At 42.4% G+C, this 22,147-nt stretch overlaps 1 protein-coding gene across 2 annotated transcripts in view; it reads right to left on the bottom strand.

Moving 5' to 3' along the window:
- Positions 1-22,147, bottom strand: part of SPECC1L (sperm antigen with calponin homology and coiled-coil domains 1 like) — a 140,579-nt gene extending 118,432 nt beyond the window's left edge. Inside the window, exon 1 of one of the 2 annotated variants that reach the window (XM_023241547.2) lies at positions 22,021-22,147. The gene's annotated coding sequence lies outside the window, so the exon portion shown is untranslated. Of the gene's footprint in view, positions 1-15,648; positions 15,710-22,020 lie in introns of those variants that run through there. The other variant, XM_006938626.5, reaches the window with a different exon arrangement.

A 22,147-nucleotide genomic window follows, 5' to 3' on the forward strand; every position in this document is an offset into this window, starting at 1 on the left:
CACCGCATGCCCCAAGTATGACTAATGCCTTATTAAAATAAAAGCAGCAATTCAAAAGGCACTTTGTAAGAGAAACCCTTTATAAGGAATGACTAAAGACTGTTTATACTCACTACTTACATTAAATTATATACTATTGCACATAGATGTCAACAAACAACACTTGCTGCTGGTCCTTTCCCACTGAAAATTATATATCAGGAAATACTGAAAATACATGGTAGGGAGTTCACTGGAATGATAATCAGGAGACCTGGATTGTGGTTGCAAGCCTGACAAGTCTGCATGACCTTGGTAAGTCATGCTACCTCTAGGAGCCTTGTTTATAAGGCAAGGAGGATGGATTAGGATCTTTCAGAAACTCAAAAATTCTATGCCATAACTTATACCATTCAGAACCAGGAATCAAAACTACTTTTAAAAAGGAAACTGCTGGGTGTCTGGGTAGCTAAGACAGTTAAGCATCTGACTTCAGCTCAGGTCATGATCTCACACACAGTTCATGAGCTCAGGGCCCGCTTTGGGTGAGCCCCATTTCTCTCTCTCCACGTCTCCCCACCCCCCGCCCCTTGCTCACTTATGCCATAAATAAATAAATAAATAAATAAATAAATAAATAAATAAATAAATAAATCTGCTTATTAATTATTATTTTTTATTCCTATCAATATCCCACTAAAAATCCAAAAAGGGTTTCAACCAAAACAATCTAGGGATGCCTGGGTGGCTCAGTCGGTTAAGCGTCCAACTTCATTCAGCTCAGGCCATGATCTTGCAGTTCATGAGTTTGAGCCCCCCATCGGGCTCTGTGCTGATAGCTCAGAACCTGAAGCCTGCTTCAGATTCTGTGTCTCCCTCTCTCGCTGCCCCTCTCCCACTCACATACATTCTCTCTCTCTCACAAATAAACATTTAAAAAAATTAAAAACAATCTAAATGTATTTGTCCCTTATTTTAAAAAATCCGTATTTGAAATGTAGGGATCAATTCAAATTGTAAATTAAGAACAGACTTAAAACCCTGAGGAGAAGGAATCACACAGTCAAGGGAAATTTAGGAAACTAACCACACTGGAGTCAGTAACTACACGTTACTAAATGAATCAAAACCAACAACCAATCTTATCAAAGCATGTGTACTACAAAAAAACAAAACACTGAAAAGAAATTCAGCAAGAAATGTTTTAATTAGATAAATCATAATGCAACATACTGATCCACTGAATTCCTCAACACATGTGTGTTTATAACCCTTCTTTTGTGAACTGACACACAATCAGAGAAGTGCATTTAAAGAGAGACTTGGAGCAAGACTCCACTGAAAAAAGTCAAGACTTACTCAGAGGAAAAGTATGAGCACTGTCAGGTCAAAAAACTGCACATGTGCAAATGGGCGATACACAAGATGCACAAAACAGGGACAGGAAGGAGAGAGAAAACTTTGGATGTACAATTCTCTGCTTAGTCTGGATCCATATACAAAAGTCCATTACTGCCCCAAATACTTCAATGCTTACTAAGGAGCTTACTGACTATAATGCTTACTATTTTCAAATGCTTATTTTTATTGTTAACACAATACCTTCTCTATTTTATTTGAGAGAGAGACAACACCTGTACATGCGAGGTGGGGAGAGGGGCAGAGAGAGAGAATCTTTACCAGGCTCCAAACTCAGTAAGGAGGTCAACACAGGCTTGATCCCACGACCCTGCAGTCATGACCAGAGCCAAAATCGAGAGTCGGATGCTCAACCGACTGAGCCAACCAGGCACCCCCCTTCTCATTTTTAACACCAATTTTTTAAAGTATATTTATTTAAGTAATCACTACACCCAACATGGGGCTTGAGCTCACTACCCCAAGATCAAGAGTCTCATGGTCTTCTGACTGAGCCAGCCAGGCACCCCAATACCAATTTTATTTCATGCCTAAAATGAGGGTGTGATTATCAACTAATGTGCACATTTAATACGGTAGTCTGTCTTGTTATGGTACTGTTTCCAGAAATCAATGATCCACATTATGACTTAGTGAGGAAAGGTGGCATTAATATCCACCTCTCCTCCACTTCCACCTCCAGCCCTGAGAAGGAAGGAACTTCACCCCTATGTCCTCTTCTTTACCCTAGGGGTGCACCACTCTTAAACACCTTCATGGTCACAGAAGAAGGAAAAAACAGCTTCCTCTCTGATTTCCCCCACTTTCCTTCCCAGCTTCCTCCTTTCTGATTCTGGCCACACTCTATGAAGGGAGCAGGAGAAACGCCACACTGACCAGCCATGCCCAACTGGATACTGAAGTTAGCAATAAGGAGCTAATGGTAAGCAGGGCCAGCACAGCCCCCAGGGGAAGGTCAGGGGCCAAGTCAGACTGTAGTGGAATGGGATAAAAAGCTGAGTAGATGAAGGATAAAGACCTTTTCAAAACTTTGGCTTTGTTAAAGGGGAGAATGTCAGAGAGTCATGAGGACGTGGAGACACTTTGCTGGTGTTGCTGTTGTTGCCTGGAGACTGTCAGCCTGCCAGCAAGAAAGGTCGGTGCTGCACCAACACACCTGATTCTCATCATTGCCCTACGTGCTGGGAAGGAGGAAGAAACTGGGGTTAGAGAGGTAAACAGCTTGCCCAAAGTCTGAGCTCCTTCCACTAAACCATAACTGACAGACAGGATGCTAAGAAAAGGAGTTAATTATCAGCAACAAAAATTCAAAAGCACAACTCCGTGTCCATGTGTTTTTGGCCAGAGAGAAGCCCACTCATATTAATTTATGATTTTTCTCTATTACTCTACAAGACTTAACACAAGGAAATCTTTAGAAACTAGAAGCTCCCTGGATTTTTCAAACTTAGAACCCTAAGTTTTCATTTTAGTGTTTTCCAAATAATGACAAATCTATTTTTTTCACTTAAATTCCAGTTAGTTAACAGCGTAATACTAGTTGCAAGTGTACAATATAGTAATTCAGCACTTCCATTCCTCACCCTGTGCTCACCACAATGAGTTGCACTCCTTAATCTCCGTCACTGATTCAGCCCATCCTCCCTCCCGCCCACCTCCCCTATGGTAACCATCAGTTTATTCCCTATAGTTAAGCATCTGTTTCTTGGTTTGTCTCTTTTTCTCTTTCCAAAAAACCTAATCTCATATGAAGACCTCTTCAGATCCATTTCTGGAGATCTCTCTTTTTAATACAAGCTGCTGAAAGCCTGTTAAACTGACAATACTTAACATTCCAGACAAGTGACAAGGCTGGAAGAGGATAGCCTGAAAGAATTTCTGGCTACAGTACACAAATGATTTTTCCAGATTTAGTCCAAAACAAATTGGTTCTCAAAGTTCAAACTCCCAGAATGCTAGAAATGTTGAGTCTCCTCTGGCCATTCCCTCCTAAGCCAAAGTCTGTGAATATTTATTTACAAAAAGAAAACGTTTATTCAGGACCCCTTCAAACCATGGCTTTATGCTCAGAGTTTTGGCAGACAGTTACACACTTGCACAATGCTATATTCATAGAATAAACTGTCAGCCATATTTTTAATTAAAAACACCATTTTGACATATTCTTACATTTATAACAAACTCTGATCTGAAACACAAAATGAAATATTTTCTTTGCATTTCACTAATCGTTCAATGTAACAATGTAAAAAATCCTTTAAAAATAAGCTTGGGGGCACCTGGGTGGCTCAGTTGGTTAAGCATCCAACTTCAGCTCAGGTCACGATCTCATGATTCATGGGTTCGAGTTCTGCATTGAACTTCAGTTCCTCTGGTCCCCCCTCTCTCTGCCCATCCCCTGTGCGCTCTCTCACTCTCTCTCTCTCTCTCTCAAAAATAAATAAACATTTTAAAGAATAAGCTTACAGGGAAGCCTGGCTGGCTCAGTCAGTGGAGCATGTAACTTTTTAAAAATTTTTTTAGTGTTTATTTATTTTTGAGAGAGAGAGAGAGAGAGAGAGAGAGAGAGAGATAGCAGGGGAGAGGCAGAGAGGGAGACACAGAATCCGAAGAGGCTCCAGGCTCTGAGCTGTTAGCACAGAGACGGATGCAGGGCTCGAACCCACAAACCGTGAGATCATGACCTGATCTGAACTTGGAGGCTTAACCGACTGAGCCACCCAGGTGCCCCAAACGATTCTTGATCTCAGAATTATGAGTTCAAGCCCCACAATGGGCATAGAGCTTACTTTAAAAATTTTTTTTATAAATTAAAATAAATAAATAATACAAAAAAGCTTAAAATTTTAGATTTGAACCACTTCACTAGAACAACCAAAATGAAAGACAGACTAAGTGTCAGTGAGGACAGGAACACCTGGAACTCTCACACACTGCTGCTACAAGAATACAACTTACTGCTACTCTGGAAAACATTTTGGCAGTTTCTCATAAATTTAAACACATACTTACCAGTACTTCCAACCCCAGGTATTTATCCAAAAGAAATTAAAACACATATCCACACACAAATGTTCACAGCGGCTTTTAAAAAATACATACAGGGATGCCTGGGGTGACTCAGTTGGTTGAGCATCCGACTCTTGATTTTGGCTCCAGTCTTGATCCCAGGGCAATGGGATCGAGCCCCAAGTCTGTCTCCGTGCTAAGTGGGAGCCTGCTTAAGATCCTTTCTCTCTCTCTCTCCCTCTGCCCCTTCCCTGACCTGCGCTCTCTCTCTAAAATAAAATTTAAAATTTAAAAAGTTAAAAGTTAAAAATAAATAAAAAATACAGGGGAGCCTGGGTGACTCAGTCAGTTAAGTGTCCGACTTAGGCTCAGGTTACAAACTCACAGCTTGTGGGTTTGAGCCCCGCATCGGGCTCTGTGCTGACAGCTTGGCGCCTAGAGCCTGCTTTGGACTGTGTCTCCCTCTCTCTCCACCCCTCTCCCACTCACGCTCTGTCAAAAAAATAAGTTAAATAAATAAATAAATAATACACACAATAACTCCAAACCAGAAACAACCCAAATGCCCATCAACAAGGGAATGGATAAACAAACGGTGGTATGGCTATACAACGAAATAAAACTCTGCAAGAAAAAGGAAGAATCCACTGATAACATTCAACAGCACGGATGAATCTCAAAAGCATTATGATAAGCAAAAGCATATGAAAGCAAGAGTCAGACACTTGGCCGACTGAGCTGCTGCCGAGCATCCAATTCTTGGTTTTGGCTCAGGTCATGATCTCAGGGGATCAAGCCCTGCATCAGGCTCCATGCTGACAGTGGGGAGCCTGCTTGGGATTTTTCTCTCTCTCCCTCTCTCTATGCCCCTCCCCTGCTTCTGAGCGCACGTACACACACACACACTTTCAAGATAAATAAACTTTAGGGGCGCTTGGGTGGCTCAGTCAGTTGAGCGTCCGACTCCGGCTCAGGTCATGATCTCATCGCTTGTGAGTTCAAGCCCCACATCAGGTTCTGTGCTGACAGCTCAGAGCCTGGAGCCTGCTTCAGATTCTGTATCTCCCTCTCTCTCTGCCCCTCCCCTGCTCATGCTCTCTCTCTCTCAAAAATAAACATTAAAATTTTTTTTTCAAAATAAATAAACTTAAAAAAAAAGCATTATGATAAATGAAAGAAGCCTGATATATTCCATTTACATGAAATTCTACAAAATGCAAACTTTCCTACAGTGACAGAAAGTAGATCAGTGGTTGCTTAGGGGTGGAAGAAGGGGAAATCAATTGAACAAGATACAAGGGAACTTTTGGGGGTTATGGAAATACTCTGTATCTGGATTGAGGTGCTGCTAATATGGCTATATACATTTTTCAAACCCCACCAAACTGTACATTTAAAATGGAAGCATTTTTCTGTATATAATCATATTGTAAAGTTCATTTAAAAAAAATACAATAAAAAAGTTCCTAAATGCTCAATTAAAAAAAGCAAAAATTTAGATCTGAGAATTGTTTTGTCAATAGCACAAAAGAAGTCTTTCTAAACTAGTTAAAATAGATTAGAATTTGAATTTGGTTTGATAAAAATGAAATCTTTTTCAACAAGCATTTCACTAGTTAGATGAAATGAAAATTAATAAAAAGAAATACTAAGGAGTCCTTTTTCCTTGTGTCTACTGAGTATAAGGTCATGGTCTCAACAGTAGGCAATTTTGCCCCCTAGAGGACCACTGGCACTGTTGGTAGACATTTCTGGTTGTCATGATGGAGTAGAGGTGTTACTGGCATCAAGCGGGTAGAGGCCAGGGATGCTGTAAACATCCTACAATGCACAGAACAGCCCCTTTCAGCAAAGAACCGTTTGACCCAAAATATCAATAGTGCCAGGACGAAGAAACCTTGGGGTACAGGGATTGGTTTAAGCCTGGAAGGGAAGATGTCTATCTTTCTGCACCTTACCATACACAGGGTCACATTCGCACAGACATTCTGTTGAATTGAGAAAGCAACTCGACAGAATTGGCTGATAGGAAGGGACTGTCCCTGCCACAGGGCCTATTACTACCCTGGATTTCCACCCACATTTCCTGGGAAAGGACATCTCAAAAAGGGCTCTCTCTGATCTCCCAGAATGAAATGTGAGAAGGAGCCACAGGTCTCACTGCTTAGCTGCACCTCTTTCTGCAGTCCCCTAGCTGCCTGGCAGAGACTGACCACCCCAGAGGGTATGTATGGCCAAACTCTACCATTCTCACAACCCTCTGAAACCTCACTGGCAAGAGGAAAAGAAGTAAAACCTGCAGGCCAACTATATGCACCAAGCACTATGCTGGAAACTTCACACACATCATTTCATTCAACTGTCCTTCATCTAAGGAGATGGGTATGATTATCAAGTCCACTGTAAAAAGGATAACCTGACCCTTCACAGCTGGCAAACGTACAGCAGGGATCTGAGACGGTCTGACTCCAAAACCCAGGGCATTGCACCACAACTGGGGAACTCTGTGGATTGTCCTTCTTTATCTCAAGGGGTGGCATGTACAGTGAGACTCCAGAGGGCCTTTGGTGTGCTCAATGTTCAGATGTTTCACTATGGTAGAGTCGTGTCTTGCCAAGACTTACAGCATTCCCTCCTCTCCATCCCCACCACCCCTGCAAGCCCAGCTCCAGCCTATTTCTGTTGGGAAAAAGTATAGCCTGACAACTACCACAGCCTCATGATGTTCTCCCAGACTGCAATGCTCCCACACCACAACTGTTTCTCCACACCGAAGCACAAAGTCCACCCTGCACTCCCCTGTGGCAGGCAATGCCCCACTCCCTGCCTCAGACCAAACACTCCAATGACCAACACACGTCTTCCAGATCTCAGCTCCCACCGACCCTCCCCACCTGGTTTCCTGTTTTATACACAAACATAGCCATGCTTTTCCAAACACCCACACTTCTGCTCCTACCGTTACCTATCCCTGAGAGCTCCTTACCATCTTCTTGCCTGAGAAATAGCTGCTCACATGTCATGTCAAGATTCAGCTCAAATGACATCTCCTGGTACTTCCACTACAGCAATCACTTCACTGTATTTTATCTAGGCAGCATTTGGTACACAATTAGAGTAAAAAAAAAAAAAATGCTGTTTATCTCAAATTTAAATATAATTGGGCATCTGTATTTTCTCTGGCAACCCTAGGCTTGGCACACAGATCCACAAGCAGGGAGGATAGGAAAGGCACCAGTAGGGAAGGGAGCAAAAGAACACAAGAAATAATATACAAAGTGAACCACGATGAAAAAGATGAACAGAAGTCTTATGCCATACTCAGCAAGAATATTAAAAGTCCGAATCTCTTTGCTTGACATCAGTCCTCCACAAAACAGCCTGACCTACAATTCCAAAACCAGTCTCTGGGACTCCTCTCCAAACAGCCTAAGTTTAGAGCAGCAGGCCTGTTTCTCTTTCACGAATCCAGCACTGGTCACTCTGCCTTACTCACACAGCTCCCACGAACTGATGTGTTCTCCCCTCAACTCTAATGTCCATTCACTGAAAATGCCTCCTCCTTCAAAGCCAACCTCAAAGGACGAGCACAGCTCATGTACCCTCAAGGTCTAGCTCAGACAACCTATGGCACTGATACCAATGGTCCCCCCCACCTCATGAGGGCCCCAGCCCTTAGACTGTAACTCTTCCAGCAATTACCAACACACCTTCAGATGCAGTTGTATAGAGACTGGTCCTCACAGGCCTCACTGAGGATACAAATACCCACTTATGAGGCAAGGCAGGGATAAGTACTTTAAAGATATCATTTAACAACTGTAAAGAAAATGGAACCAAATACCTGAAAAACAGACAAAAATCAAAGCTATGAGGTGAACAGCCCAAATCTCTGCTGAAAAGGACATGTGTGTCAGAAGTAAATCCTAATAAAGTCTTTCTAGACAGGCCAATTAACCACCTATTACACAGTTCACCGCCTGTTATGAGACAACCTGTAACAGAGTGTAGAACTTCTGTTCACTGATTAGTGGTAGGATAAGGATATAAGACAAAAAAGAGAAAAACAGTGGAAAGCACTTCCTTCTGAGTTCAAAATGTCATAGTCCACACTTCCTTGTTAAAATGCTGAGATACACCATTTAACTCAATTACACTGATTTTGCTGTTGCCAATTTAGGATCATACTGTTTGTCTTCAATGTCCAAGCAATAAACCTCAATGACATGTCAGAATTTGAATAAAACATAACCAATCCGGTATTAAGAAAATATTACATGTAAAATTTTTTTTCTTTTAATGTTTCATTCCAATCTTTTAAAAAGTAAAATTTTAGAACACTGTTACATGATGTTATTACTAGCAAGCTGAATTTCAGTAAAAGGTTATTAGTAGCATATATTAAGAATAACAGATTCCCAGGGCGCCTGGCTGGCTCAGTTGGTTCAGCATCCTACTTGGGCTCAGGTCATGATCTCACGGATCGGGTTGAGTTAAAGACCCGAGTCAGGCTCTGTGCTGACAAGCTCAGAGCCTGGAGCCTGCTTTGGATTCTGTGTCTCCCTCTCTATCTCTGCCCCTCTCCTCCTCGTGTGTGCGCTCTCTCTAAAATAAACATTTTTTTTAAATTAAAAAATAGTAATAATAACAGATTCCCATACAAGTATCACAGCATCTTACCCCCAACTCAGCAATGGAAATCTTCAAATTCTAATACAGAGCTCTGGAAAAAAGTCAAAGAAGAAAGACTTTCAACTTAAGAGGTTGTTTAAAAAATATGGCTGTTTTCAAATCTGAAAAAATCCAGAAGGCAGGAATAGGACTAGTGAACAACAGATATCAAGAGGCAGATTCCGGGACAGCTAATAATCAGAGATGCCCCTACACTAAATGAACTGTCTTGAAAGTAGTTGGATCCTCCTCTTCGCTCTTCAAAAGCCTTCTACTAGTGGGGCTGGGAGGGCTGATTTATCACCAGACATCAGCGGAAATGGGAAGTTCCTACACTAACCTCAGTTAGCTAGGTATCAGATATTCACAATGGTTCATCTCTAAACCATCAGACAGCAGTGGGATAAATTCAATTATTTTAAAAAGCATTGTATGGTAGTTTGGCAGGAAGAATTCTCCTAGCTTACTTTCTCACTTGCTTGTAACTTGATGCAATCTTTTTTTCAGTTCAGCTACCCTTACCATCTGAAATCCACCAAGCACACTTCTGACACAGCATGGCATGGAGATTTAATCACTGAACAAATATCTAAAGTCTGGGCTTCTGACAAATTTTTTTTTAAGTACATAGACAAAAGATAAACCAGTAACTGCTATGCAAAAATTCATTGGCCATCTGAGAGATAACAGGTCTTTTTCTTCTTGATCTCACTAATCTCTGAAACCACTTTCAAAGAAAGATGTGTGGTGACTAAGAGTTCTAATGATCCTTTCTCAGAAGCCATTCTGATGTCAACACAGAACCTACTACCACTGCTTACCACCCTCTCTGCCCATCTGCAGTGTGTAACTCCTTTGGCTATGCAAACACAGTGCCTATGTAGCTTTTTCTATAATCACATGCAACTGGGAACGAAACAAGGTAAGAAACCTGGGTGTTTCTCTCCAAGGATATAAACCTGGGTAAGACAGTAAATACTGCATTAGCCTTTCTTCAGAGAATCTCATACTTACAAAATAAACCTCTCTTCAGCCTACCATCCTAGTATACACTCTTCCCTTTTCATTTCCAGTTACAAAACAAAATCTCTGGGTGGCTCAGTCAGTTGAGCGTCTGACCTTGGTTCAGGTCATGATCCCACAGCTCATGATTCGAGCCCCACATCAGGCTCCCTGATATCATGACAGCACAGAGCCGGCTTCAGATCCTTTGTTCCCCCCACCTCCCCCCCCCCCCACCTTAAAAATAAATAAACATTTTTAAAAATCTCCCTAGGAATACTATTGGAAAATATTATAAATTACAAATTCATTCTTTACTGTCACTTTATTTAAAATAATACAGAAAGGGGGCGCCTGGGTGGCGCAGTCGGTTAAGCGTCCGACTTCAGCCAGGTCACGATCTCACGGTCCGTGAGTTTGAGCCCCGCGTCGGGCTCTGAGCTGATGGCTCAGAGCCTGGAGCCTGTTTCCGATTCTGTGTCTCCCTCTCTCTCTGCCCCTCCCCCGTTCATGTTCTGTCTCTCTCTGTCCCAAAAATAAATAAACGTTGAAAAAAAAATTTTAAATAAAATAATACAGAAGGAAGGGCACTTGGCTGGCTCAATTGGTACAGCATACAACTCTTGATCTCAGGGTTGTGAGAGCCCTATGTTGGGTGCAGAGATTACTTAAAACCAGAATCTTTAAAAACATAAAATAAAATAAAGTAATACTTGGAGCATGTGGGGCACTCAGTTACCGAGCATCTGACTCTTGATTTTCGACTCAGGTCATGATCTAATGGTTCGTGGGATCAGGCCCCATGTCAGGCTCCATGCTGACAGTGCAGAGCCTGCTTGGGACTCTCTCTCTCTGCTCCTACCACCCCCCACCTGCATGCATGCACACATACACTCTCTCTCTAAAAAATAAAAACTAAAGTAATACAGAAGGAATAAGGATATATTCTAAATGTGAGAAAAATGAACCAAAGAGAATATCATTAAATATTAGCAAGAGACTGTCCCACTTTTAAATTTTTTTAATGTTTATTTTTGAGAGTGTGAATGAGGGAGGGGCAGAAAGAGAGGGAGACACAGAATCAGAAGCAGGCTCTAGGCTCAGAGCTGTCAGCACAGAGCCCAATGTGGGGCTCAAACTCACAAACCGTGAGATCATGATCTAGCTGAAGTCAGATGCTCAACCGCCTGAGCCACCCAGGCGTCCCATGTCCCACTTTGAAAACTTGACTCTGAGTGGCTTAAGGAAAAAGAGGCAAGGAGAAGGGAGGATGCCCAGCCAAGAGCTCAGGCAAGAAAGGATGCAGAGGGAGGAAGCAAAGAAATGTAAAAGGGGAGAGGACTTTGCTAACAGTGGTCTGGCATCAAGTTTAATCCCCTACTCATCATCCCTCAACACCCAAAGCCTTCATTATTAGGTAGTAGCTTGAAAGGGCAGTCCCTCCAATTCTTGGGCAGTTTATGGAGCCAAATGTCAGTACAACTTTAACTACCACTTACCAGAATACCTGCCAAAGCAAAGGGAATAATTTCACCCCTCTTTACACGTGAAAGCTCTTCAAATATTTCAATTACAAGAGAAACAACACCCACCTAAGTCTTCCATTCTCCAGGCTACAAAGTACTGTAGTTCCTTCAACCTTATGACAAATGCATTCTAGTTGAAAGGCAGCAAAAACATAAAACTTTTAGTCAGAAACTGTGGCTCAAATCCAAGCGTGGCCACTGGTTAACTCTGTATTTTTAACCTTGTTTCCTCATTTATAAAATTAAGGAAAATAATAGTTGTGCTAACTACCTCAAGATGTGTTGTGAGAGGACCATATTTAATGAAAGATACACATGAAATGTATGCTTTTTCAGCTCTGCTGCTATAGATGCTCAATCGATTCCACAGTACTATTAACATTAACCTCATAAACCTTATGAATTAAATTAGTTTTATAAATAACATTTTGGAACCCAACCCAACTAAGCACATGTGTGATGGGAGGAGTCAGAGCAAAGCCAGGAGAGGAAGTGATTAAAAATCCAGTACAAAATAAACAAACAAACAAACCAGTACAGCTAGACAGCTTTCTGATTGACATTTATATTCTATACTAGACTTTTAAGAAATCCAAAATTTAGGATGCCTGGCTGGCTCGGTTGGGGGAACATGCGACTCTTGATCTTGGGGTTGTGAGTTCGAGCCCCATGTTGGGTGTAGAGATTACTTAAAAAAAGATAACTAAAAAAAACCAAACAAACTTTAGAGCACTTGGGTGGCTCAGTCAGTTACGTGTCAACTCTTGGTTTTGGCTCAGGTCATGATCTCATAACTCCTGGGTTCAAGGTCTGCATTAGGAGCAGTACAGAGCCTCCGGGATTCTCTGTCTCCCTCTCTCTCTGCCCCTCCCCCACTTGCTCTCTCAAAAATAAACAAACATTACAAAAAAAACTTTAACATAAACTTCCAGTTTGCGTTTTAATTTAAAAACAAGGAACATTAGTAACTGAAATGCCAAAAAACTTTTTTTGCAAAGTATTTTATTAACTACAGTGAAATTCTGGTTATTAATAAATGATTTGCATTCCATGATGATTGAGCTGGGTCTGGCCCAGCAAGCCTTTGAACTAGATAGGTAACAGGAAGGTTGAGTAAATGCGTGTCTAAAGTGTGTTTTTCTAACTTCATTTCCAAGTCAAATACAAATATAAAAAAACAAAATCAGAACAGAAATGTTTAACTGCATTACTTCTAGAGCCAACCAAGAGGAGTTAGTGCAGGCCCCACTAGGCTGCATATCAATGTAAATCTGCCCTTGTGGGGAGGACATCTTTTTTCCCTCCAGACCTAACCACTCTAGATGACCCAGATTATTTTCCCTAAGCATCAGCATGAATAATTTAGAGTAGGCTTTACTGTAGGGGCAATTTCAATAATTCACAGGGCAGTATTATAAGTATATAAAAGTTCAGGAAGAAAACAAGACTATCGTGTGGGCCTGGAAGTTTTGCCAAGTCACCCAAAAATCCTCTTGGCTGCACCCATCAAAAACTTCCAACACATATTATATACCTTACATGGCTTTTTGGTCAAGGTTGTTTATTACTGATCACTAGAGTAAGGGGATTTGTATACAATTTATAAATATGCAAACTTTGCTACCAAGGACTTACCCACTTACCTTTCAGGCCTATCAGTTTATCCCCCAGAAAAACTCTGTATCTGCATTATCCAGCTGGTTTTCTATTTTCTCCTTTATGAAAGTTGCTACTTTTACCTGCAAGGTGAGTAATACTAATACTGACTTACAATAACTTGTAATGTTTAGGGTAATCTAGCCTTTGGTACTTCATATACGCTACTCAGAAAACTGCCACAGACTCACACTGCACTGGTAAAATCCTATCTATATTATTTATTTCTCGACTTCCCACCCACTCCCCACCAGAAAATAGAATTCTAAGAGTGCAGGGGAGTTTGGCTGGTTTGTTCAATGCTGTTGCCCCAGAGCCTAGAACAGTGCCTGGCACTTAACAGCCACTTAATAGATATCTGAACTGATGGAGCACCTGGCTAGCATAGTTGGTAGAGTATGTGACTTGATCTTGGGGTCTTGAGTTTTAGTCCCACATTGGGCATAGAGTTTATTAAAGAAAATGAAAAATAAACAAACAAATAATTATCTCCTGACTTGAAAAACTAATATATTTTTATTATGGATTATTACTAGGAAGTCTTTAATCACGAGTAAGAGTGATACCAGCTAATTTTTTTAAGTTTGTTTGTTTGTTTGTTTGTTTGTTTGTTTGTTTAGAGAAAGAGGGGCAGAGAGAAAGGGAAAGAGAGAGAATCCCAAGCAGGCTCCACACCGTCAGCATGGAGCCCTACACGGGGCTCAAACTCATGAACCATGAGATCATGACCTGAGCCGGAAGCAAGAGTCAGATGCTTAACCAACTGAGCCCCCCAGGTAACCAATACCAGCTAATTTAATGGACCTTCCAGAAGTATTAAGCAAAGAAAACAAGAAGCATGGGTGGTTCGGTTGGTTGAGCATCCAACTCTCGATTTCGGCTAAGGTCATGATCTCATTGTTCATGCGTTTGAGCCCCACATCGGGCTCTGTGCTGAAGGTGTGGAGTCTGCTTAGGATTCTGTCTCCCTCTTTCTCTATGCCCTTCCCCTGCTCGCTCGTTGTCTCTCAAAATAAGTGGATAAACATTAAAAAGAAAAAAAAAAAACAAGAAGCAAAAGTGTCAAAAATATCCCATTTATTTTTTAAAAGTATCCTCCAAAAACCCAATGCTGATGAGAAGGGAAGAACTTGAAACCCTCATACACTGCTGGTGGGAATGTAAAATGATGCATTTTTGGAAAACTGCATCACTGGTGGTTCCTCAAAAACTTTAGCATAGCTACCACATGACCGAGTGATTCCACTCTGAAGTACATATGCAAGAGAACTGAAAATACTCATCCACAAAGAAACCTGTACATGAATGTTCACAGCAGCATTATTCATAATCGTCAGTGGAAAAAACCCAAATGTCCATCAACAAAATATAAACTATTGTTTGGCCATAAAAGGAATAAAGTGTAAATAAATGTTACAACATCAACAACCCTTAAAAAAATTACACTAAATGAAGGAAGGCAGACAAATGACCACAATTTGTATGATTCCACTTATATGAAATATCCAGAATAGGCAAATCCATAAAGACAGAAAGTAGATTGGGATTTCCAGGGACTGCAGGGAAGGGAGAATGGGGAGAATGGGGGACTATTAATCAGAACAAGGCTTCTTGGGGTGCCTGGGTGACTCAGTTGGTTAAGCATCCGACTTTAGCTCAGGTCACGATCTCACGGTTCATGGGTTTGAGCCCAGGGTCAGGCTCTGTGCTGACAGCTCAGAGCCTGGAGCCTGCTTCAGATTCTGAGTCTCCCTCTCTCTCTGTCCCTCCCCCGACACCACATGCTCTGTCTCTGTCTCTCAAAAATAACTAAATACTAAAAAAAAAAAAAAAAGTTCAAGGCTTCTTTCTGAGGTGATGAAAATGTTCTGAAATTAGAGAGTGGTGATCAATGCACAACTCTATGGATATACTTAAAACCACTGAAGTGTACACTTTGAAAAGGGTGAACTTTAGGGTGAATTAATTCTATCTCAATAAACCTGTTATTTTAAAAGAAATATACATGGGGCATCTGGGTGGCTCAGTCGGTTAAGCATCCGACTTCGACTCAGGTCACAATCTCACAGTTTGTGAGTTCAAGACCCGCGTCGGGCTCTGTGCTGACACCTTGGAGCCTGCTTCGAATTCTGTGTCTCCTCTCTCTGCCCCTCCCCAATTTGTGCTCTGTCTCTCAAAAAATAAATAAATATTTAAAAAAAATACATGTTTGCAAATTAATACATGAATACATCATTCAGGTATTCAAATGAATATATGCACTCAGGTATTCCTGTGTTCAAATGAACACATGACATAATAAAGAATGTTAAAGAATAAAGTATGGGAGGGAGAGGGAGACAAGAGTTGAAGCAAGGAAGAGATAAACAAAAAAACAAAGACAGACCAGGGGCACCTGGGTGGCTCAGTCCGTTAAGCATCTGACTGGATCTCAGCTCAGGTCTTGATCTCAGGGTTGTGAGTTCAGGCTCCACAGTGGGCTCTGCGCTAGGCATGAAGCCTACTTAAAGAGAAAAACAAAAACAAAACAAAGAAGGATTAAAAAAATACAAGGCTGCAGGCCTTGCGTGGGGGGACTGAGTCAGGCTGAATAAGCGTACAATGAGGGGAGCATAAAGAATAAAAATGAGGGAGCTCGGGTTGCAGAGTCCAGCAGGTAATTTGTAACAGGGGAGAGACCGCAAACCTGGGTAACTGTAACGATTCAATGGAGTTTGCAGAAACCAGACCAGAAAGGGAGAACAAGAAAGAACATGAGAGAAAAGATTTAAGACTAGCCCAAACCCACTAATATTTAAAAAGAAAAGTGTACAAGAAGAAAATTTAATAGTTTCCGCTCAAGAATCCTTGAGCCTGGTAGGATAAAACCAAACCATAACAAGAAGCTTCCAGGCAAAGAAGGGAGTGGGCCTCAGGACACTGGCTGTCTTCTATGTAGGAGAAAAGGGGCATCTCCTGGGAGAAAGTGCAATTGTGACTGTTCTGGAAAACAAGCAGCTCCAACGGACTGCCTCGGGAATTCTCGGTAGAAGAGGTGTGACTGAAAAATGGCTGACTTGGGATTTTTCCCAAGAACATGAGAAGGGAGAGAGGAAGAAAAGGACACCTTTAATTTTTAACAGATACTTCTTTATAAATCTTAACAATGCTGCCAGATTTTTTGCATTATGGGCTTTTATCATTTTTTTCTTAAGATTTATTTTTAAGTAATCTCTACGTCCAACATGGGGCTCAAACTCACAACCCTGAGATCAAGAGTCACACTCTCTCCCCACTGAGCCAGCCAAGCGCCCTTCCTTTATCATTTTTGTTTTCCCTAGGCTACACACACAATGGATAAACTTGAAATTTAATATCTTGATTTCTTAAACCTTGATTGCCCAAATACATCAAATTAAAACAAAAACAAAAACAAAAACAAAAAACCAACCAAGGTGAAGGTATATATACAAGGGGAAAGGGGGAAGCAAAATACAACAAATGCATATTCCCTCTAGAGCCAGGAAGGAAGTTAATGCCCACCTGGTTTCTGGATTACAACACAGATATTAGAGATAGTCCCCTCCTTCAAGAAGTAAGATTTGAATTAGACACCAAGATACAATTAAATAGACTGCAAACTGGTGTGTACAATGGGAGGTGTCTCAGGGCCTGAGAGGTCATGCACACCTGGAGTGAAAAACTCCAAAGGGCAGGGACTAGGGGATCTCTACTTTCTTGGTAGTGCTGACATGCCTAGCACATAACACACCCAGCAGATGTAACAACCTTCAGTCAAACCACACACTCTGCTGTGCACTGTGATGTCACTGGCTCAGGGAGTAAACAGACAAAACACAGGCCACCAAATCCTACCTGGACAAGGAACTAGACAAGTATGCCGGAGATAGGTCAAGAGATCCCTTCAAGGCAAGGTAATATCTAAGCTGAGTTTGAAGGAGATAATTCAGATGAAGTGAGCAAAGAGCATTCCAGCAGAGGGAAACATGGAGACTGGAAAGAGTTAAGGGACCAAGAGTTATTCAGCAAAACTCAGTGAAGCACCAAAAAGGGGGAGTAGAGGGATGAGAGTGGAGGCCAGACCCCGGTGATGAGGTGTCACAGATACCAAGCTAAGGATTAGTAAATCCAATTATGAAGATAGTGGGAGCCACTGAAGGCCTTAAAATTGGGGGTGGGGTGAGGGTGGGGTTGGGAGGAGTGACTATGAACAGATATATTTTGGAAATATGGAGGCAGGAACAAACCTCTGGATTTAATCAGAAAAGAACTACACTGAAGACATGGCAAACGATCAAGAAAAGCACTGTAAACAAGATCTGCACTCTTTTCTAGGGGACAAATTTCCTTTTGGGGGTTACCAAATTATCCTTTGAAAATGGAGAACTTATGGAGCACCTGGCTGGCTCAATAGGTGGAGCACATGACTCCTGATCTCAGTGTCATGAGTTCAAGCCCCACATTCGGCGTGAAGCCTACTTAAAATAAAAATTTGGGGGGTACCTGGGTGGCTCAGTCGGTTAAGCATCCAACTTCAGCTCAGGTCATGGTCTCACGGTTGGTAACTTCGAGCCCCGCATTGGGCTCTTTGCTGTCAGTGCAAATCCCACTTCAAATCCTCTCACTCCTCTCTGTCAGTACCCTCCCCCATGCACAGACACTACCTCTCTCTCTCAAAAAAAATAAACATTAAAATAAATAAATAAATAAAATAAAAAAAATTTTAAAGTTTTGAACATGGAGAACTTTACAGGTAGCTGAGAAGAGTACAGAAGTTAGTATTACGAAAAATTAAACTGCGTTTGTAATTTTAATTCAAGACACTTTTAAAATGAGGGGCACCTGGGTTGGCTCAGTTGGTTGAGCATCTAACTCTTGGTTTCAGCTCAGGTAATGACCTCACTGTTTGTGAATTCAAGCCCCAAGTCAGGCTCTACGCTGACAGTGTTGAGCCTGCTTGGGATTCTCCCTCTCTCTCTCTCTGACCTTCCCCCACGCTTGCATGTGCCCGTGCTTTTAGGCGCTTTCTCTCAAAATAAATAAATAAACTTAAAAAAAAAAAAAGACACTTTTAAAACTATGTTTGGAGCACCTGGGTGGCTCAGTCGGTTAAGCGTCCAACTTCAGCTCAGGCATGATCTTGCAGTTTGTGAGTTTGAGCCCCACATTGGGCTCTGTGCTGACAGCTCAGAGCTGGGAGCCTGCTTCGGATTCTGTATCTCCTCCTCTCTCTGCCCCTCCCATGCTCATGCTCTGTCTCTGTCTCTCAATAATAAACAAATGTTAAAATAATTTTTTAATGTATGATACATTTTAATATATTACAGTTTTGTGAGTACAAAAATAAGTAAGTAAAAAAATTTACAATAACTAACTCTAAGTCCTATTAACAGCAGACCAGGATGAATTTTATAAAGACTTCGCAGATATAGAGATCATCTGCTACATTAGTTTTGAGAGACAGAGCACAAGCTGGGGAGGGCCAGAGAGAGGGGAAGACACAGAATCTGAGGCAGGCTCCAGGCTGTGAGCTGTCAGTACAGAGCCTGATGTGGGGCTCGAACTCACCAGTTGTGAGATCATGATCTGAGCCTAAGTCGGATGCTTAAACGTCAAAATCTGAGCCAAAGTGGGATGTAACCGAATGAGCCACCCAGGCGCCCCTGCTACGTTCACTTTGGAACAAAGCATAGCCACTTCTTTGCTTCAGCATATCTGAAATTCAATCTATAAGCCTAATTTCTTGATAGGCTGTTTCACAGCAAAATTCTAAAGTCACATACTAAAAGATTTCTGAGCTAACAGAGAAACCCCATGGGGGTTCTTTACCTCGGCAGCTAGTCTATTCACCACTAACAATTCCAACTACCAGGAGGAATTTCCCTGCCTAGGCTTATTTTGTTGGCACAAGCACACACACACACAAAATATCCTGACACTTATATCCAGTAGGAAAGAATAATCAGAATAGTAACATCTTTAATATCAAGCAAATGTAACAAAGCCTTCTCAGTTGCCTGTGTATTTGGACAGATGACCACGAAGTAAACTCATATTTACCTTTAAAAAATAACCTTTATTTTAATTTTCTTAGCACCAAAAGCCCCAGGAAATTTTCCCTGAACTCCCTAACAATAGCAAAACAATAGTTTCTAGGCTCTCTTTATATCTAAAAATATATTATTGTGATAAGATAACCAGCCTGTATTTGCCATTTACAATCACCATATACCACCATTTGCCAGCACCATCATTTCATAAAAGATGTTTAATTTTTAACACCAAGAAAATGACATATATTTTTTTAGAAAGGGCAATCCTGGGGCACCTGGGTGGCTCAGTCGGTTGGGCGTCCGACTTCAACTCAGGTTACAATCTCACAGTCCGTGAGTTCGAGCCCCGCGCCGGGCTCTGGGCTCAGAGCCTGGAGCCTGCTTCCGATTCTGTGTCTCCCTCTCTCTCTGCCCCTCCCCCATTCATGCTCTGTCTCTCTCTGTCTCAAAAATAAATAAACGTTAAAAAAAAATTTTTTTTTAAAAAGGGCAATCCTTTAATTGAATAAATTTAATGAAAAATTTCCCATATTGTCCTTGTTTTTCTCAATATGCCAAGGCCCATTCAACACTCCATTTCAGGGGTCTGACCAAGAGTCTCCAAGATTTGTTCTCACCAACTCCCAGTCCTTGTGGAGGGACCACAAACAATGTCATGGAACTGGAGAGAAGACCCAGTTCTACCAAAAGCCAAAGAGGACTCTATTGACAAGGATACATTAAATGTTAAAACTGGCAACTTGGGCGCCTGCGTGGCTTGGTCAGTTAAGTGTCTGCCTTCAGCTCACATAATAATCTCCTCATGAGTTCAAGCCCTGCATGAGGCTCTCTGCTGTCAACACACAGAGCCTGCTTCAGATCTTCTGTCCCCCTCTCTCTCTGCCCCTGCCCTGCTTGCGCGCGCTCTCTCTCTAATCAATAAACATTAAAAACAAAAACAAAAAACGGGAACTCAAGCTCCTTTCACCTCCACCCCTCCTTCACCCACTCCACCCCCATCCACACTTTACAAATAGGGAAAGGAAGGTCCAGAAAGGAAAACTGACTTGCCCAAAGCCATAAAACCAAGAGAATCTCTATCTCTAGCCTGCTGACACCCTCACTGACTAGTCGTCGACTGAGCTGGACAGTTGATGTAATACTATGTACAAGTTAGCCATGTGATTTAAATATGTATGTGGTTATATGGCAAGTCTTAGGTGAAAACCCAACCCTGGTAGTAATTTTGAACCCATATACTATCATCTGAGTCATCTGAAATTAAGATGTACTGTCTCAACTCAATTATAAAGAGAACCTCTGCTTCACAGAAACCCCATCTCAAGACAACACAATGTAGATATACATCCTAAAAATGCAAGTTTAAAGCTTTTCTATGGCACAATATTCACTTTCTTACTGAAAATGAATGTCAAGAAAAATCCCTACACACCTAGAGTACACACAGCTATTAAGAAACATTCTCCAGCTACCTAAAGTTGCTGAGTCTTTAAAGGCTCTGCTTGGTGCACACTAAATCAAAAGAGGGAAAGAGACATTTTTAAGAAGGAAGATAAATTATTGGATCAGCTAGCTATTTCTTTACCAAAAAAATTTTCCCCAAATCAATAACCCTACTGCTCCTTACAGATATACCTATCAGTATTGTTTGACTATTTCATAACTGCATGTGTTATGCTGATGTCTACTGATATCTACAAAGCTCTGATTTCATCTCAAGATACATCCTCCTGGCTGACAGCAAACGCTCTTGGGCTCTGCAACATTTTTCAGTTTCCTGAATCTGTTGTAAACTTAGGAAACATTATCAATGACTTGAGACGCTCTTCTTACGATATTTTTCTCTGTAACCAACACACTGCAGAGAATTTATAGGAATTTTTCCTGGCCCTCCCATACCTGCCGGGAAATTACCAAGGGCATTAACAAATGAAGGATCTCTACATTTGAATGATCACAGGAATTCTTACTTGGTCTCGTAAACAGGCTGAAACTACGTGGAAACTGATTTATTTTCCAGTCATCTCCAGGGGAGGTGCTCAACAATGAAGTATGTCTTAAAAATAACCAGTTATGCCATACAATGACCAGACTGAGTTAAATGCAGAATTCCTCGGCAAAACACCAGATTCATATCCAACCTAATGCAAGTAACCAGGTTTCAAGAAAAAAAGAACATTCCGCTCGCATAAAGATGACCTCCCATCGGCGCGGGCGAGGGTGGGGGCGCGTGCCCTGGCGGAAACAGAGCCTTCAGGAGGCCCGGGGTCCGGCGCCCGCAGCCCTGCTCCCAGGACCGCGTCCTCGAGGCCCCGGGCAGCGCTGTCTCCGCCGGGAGAAGGGACCAGAGCTATGGGGCGCCGGCCCCAGCCTCTCCTGGGGAGCGAGGAAAGGAAACGGCGAGGGTCACGTTCAGCCCGACGCCTCAGAGGGACCAGCAGGCGGGGACTGGGGTGCGGGGGTGCAGAACCACCTGGGACCCAATAACAGACAGGAGTGGACGCCGACCCAGGGGTCGGCCTAGGTGCCCGGGAAGGGGACAGCGCAGGCGCGGGACGGGCTGGGGGGGGGGGGGCAGCAGGGGACCGCGCAGGCGCGGGCCCGCTGGGGTCTGCGGGGCCGCCTGGGCCTGGCCGCGCGGGCGGCGCTGAGGAGATGGACAGGCCCGCCAGCGCACACTGAGGGAACCCGGCCCCGGCTCTTACCGCGCGGCGCCGCCTCGCTCGCTCGCTGGCTCCGGGATGGGGCCGGGCGGCGAGCTCACCCGGTGGCGCGGCCCGAATCCGTTGAGTCCGGCCTCAGGGCAGCAGCCAACCCCGCGGCGCCGTTCGC

The sequence above is a fragment of the Felis catus genome, chromosome D3 (assembly GCF_018350175.1).
Source record: "Felis catus isolate Fca126 chromosome D3, F.catus_Fca126_mat1.0, whole genome shotgun sequence".
NCBI classification, from domain to species: domain Eukaryota; kingdom Metazoa; phylum Chordata; class Mammalia; order Carnivora; family Felidae; genus Felis; species Felis catus.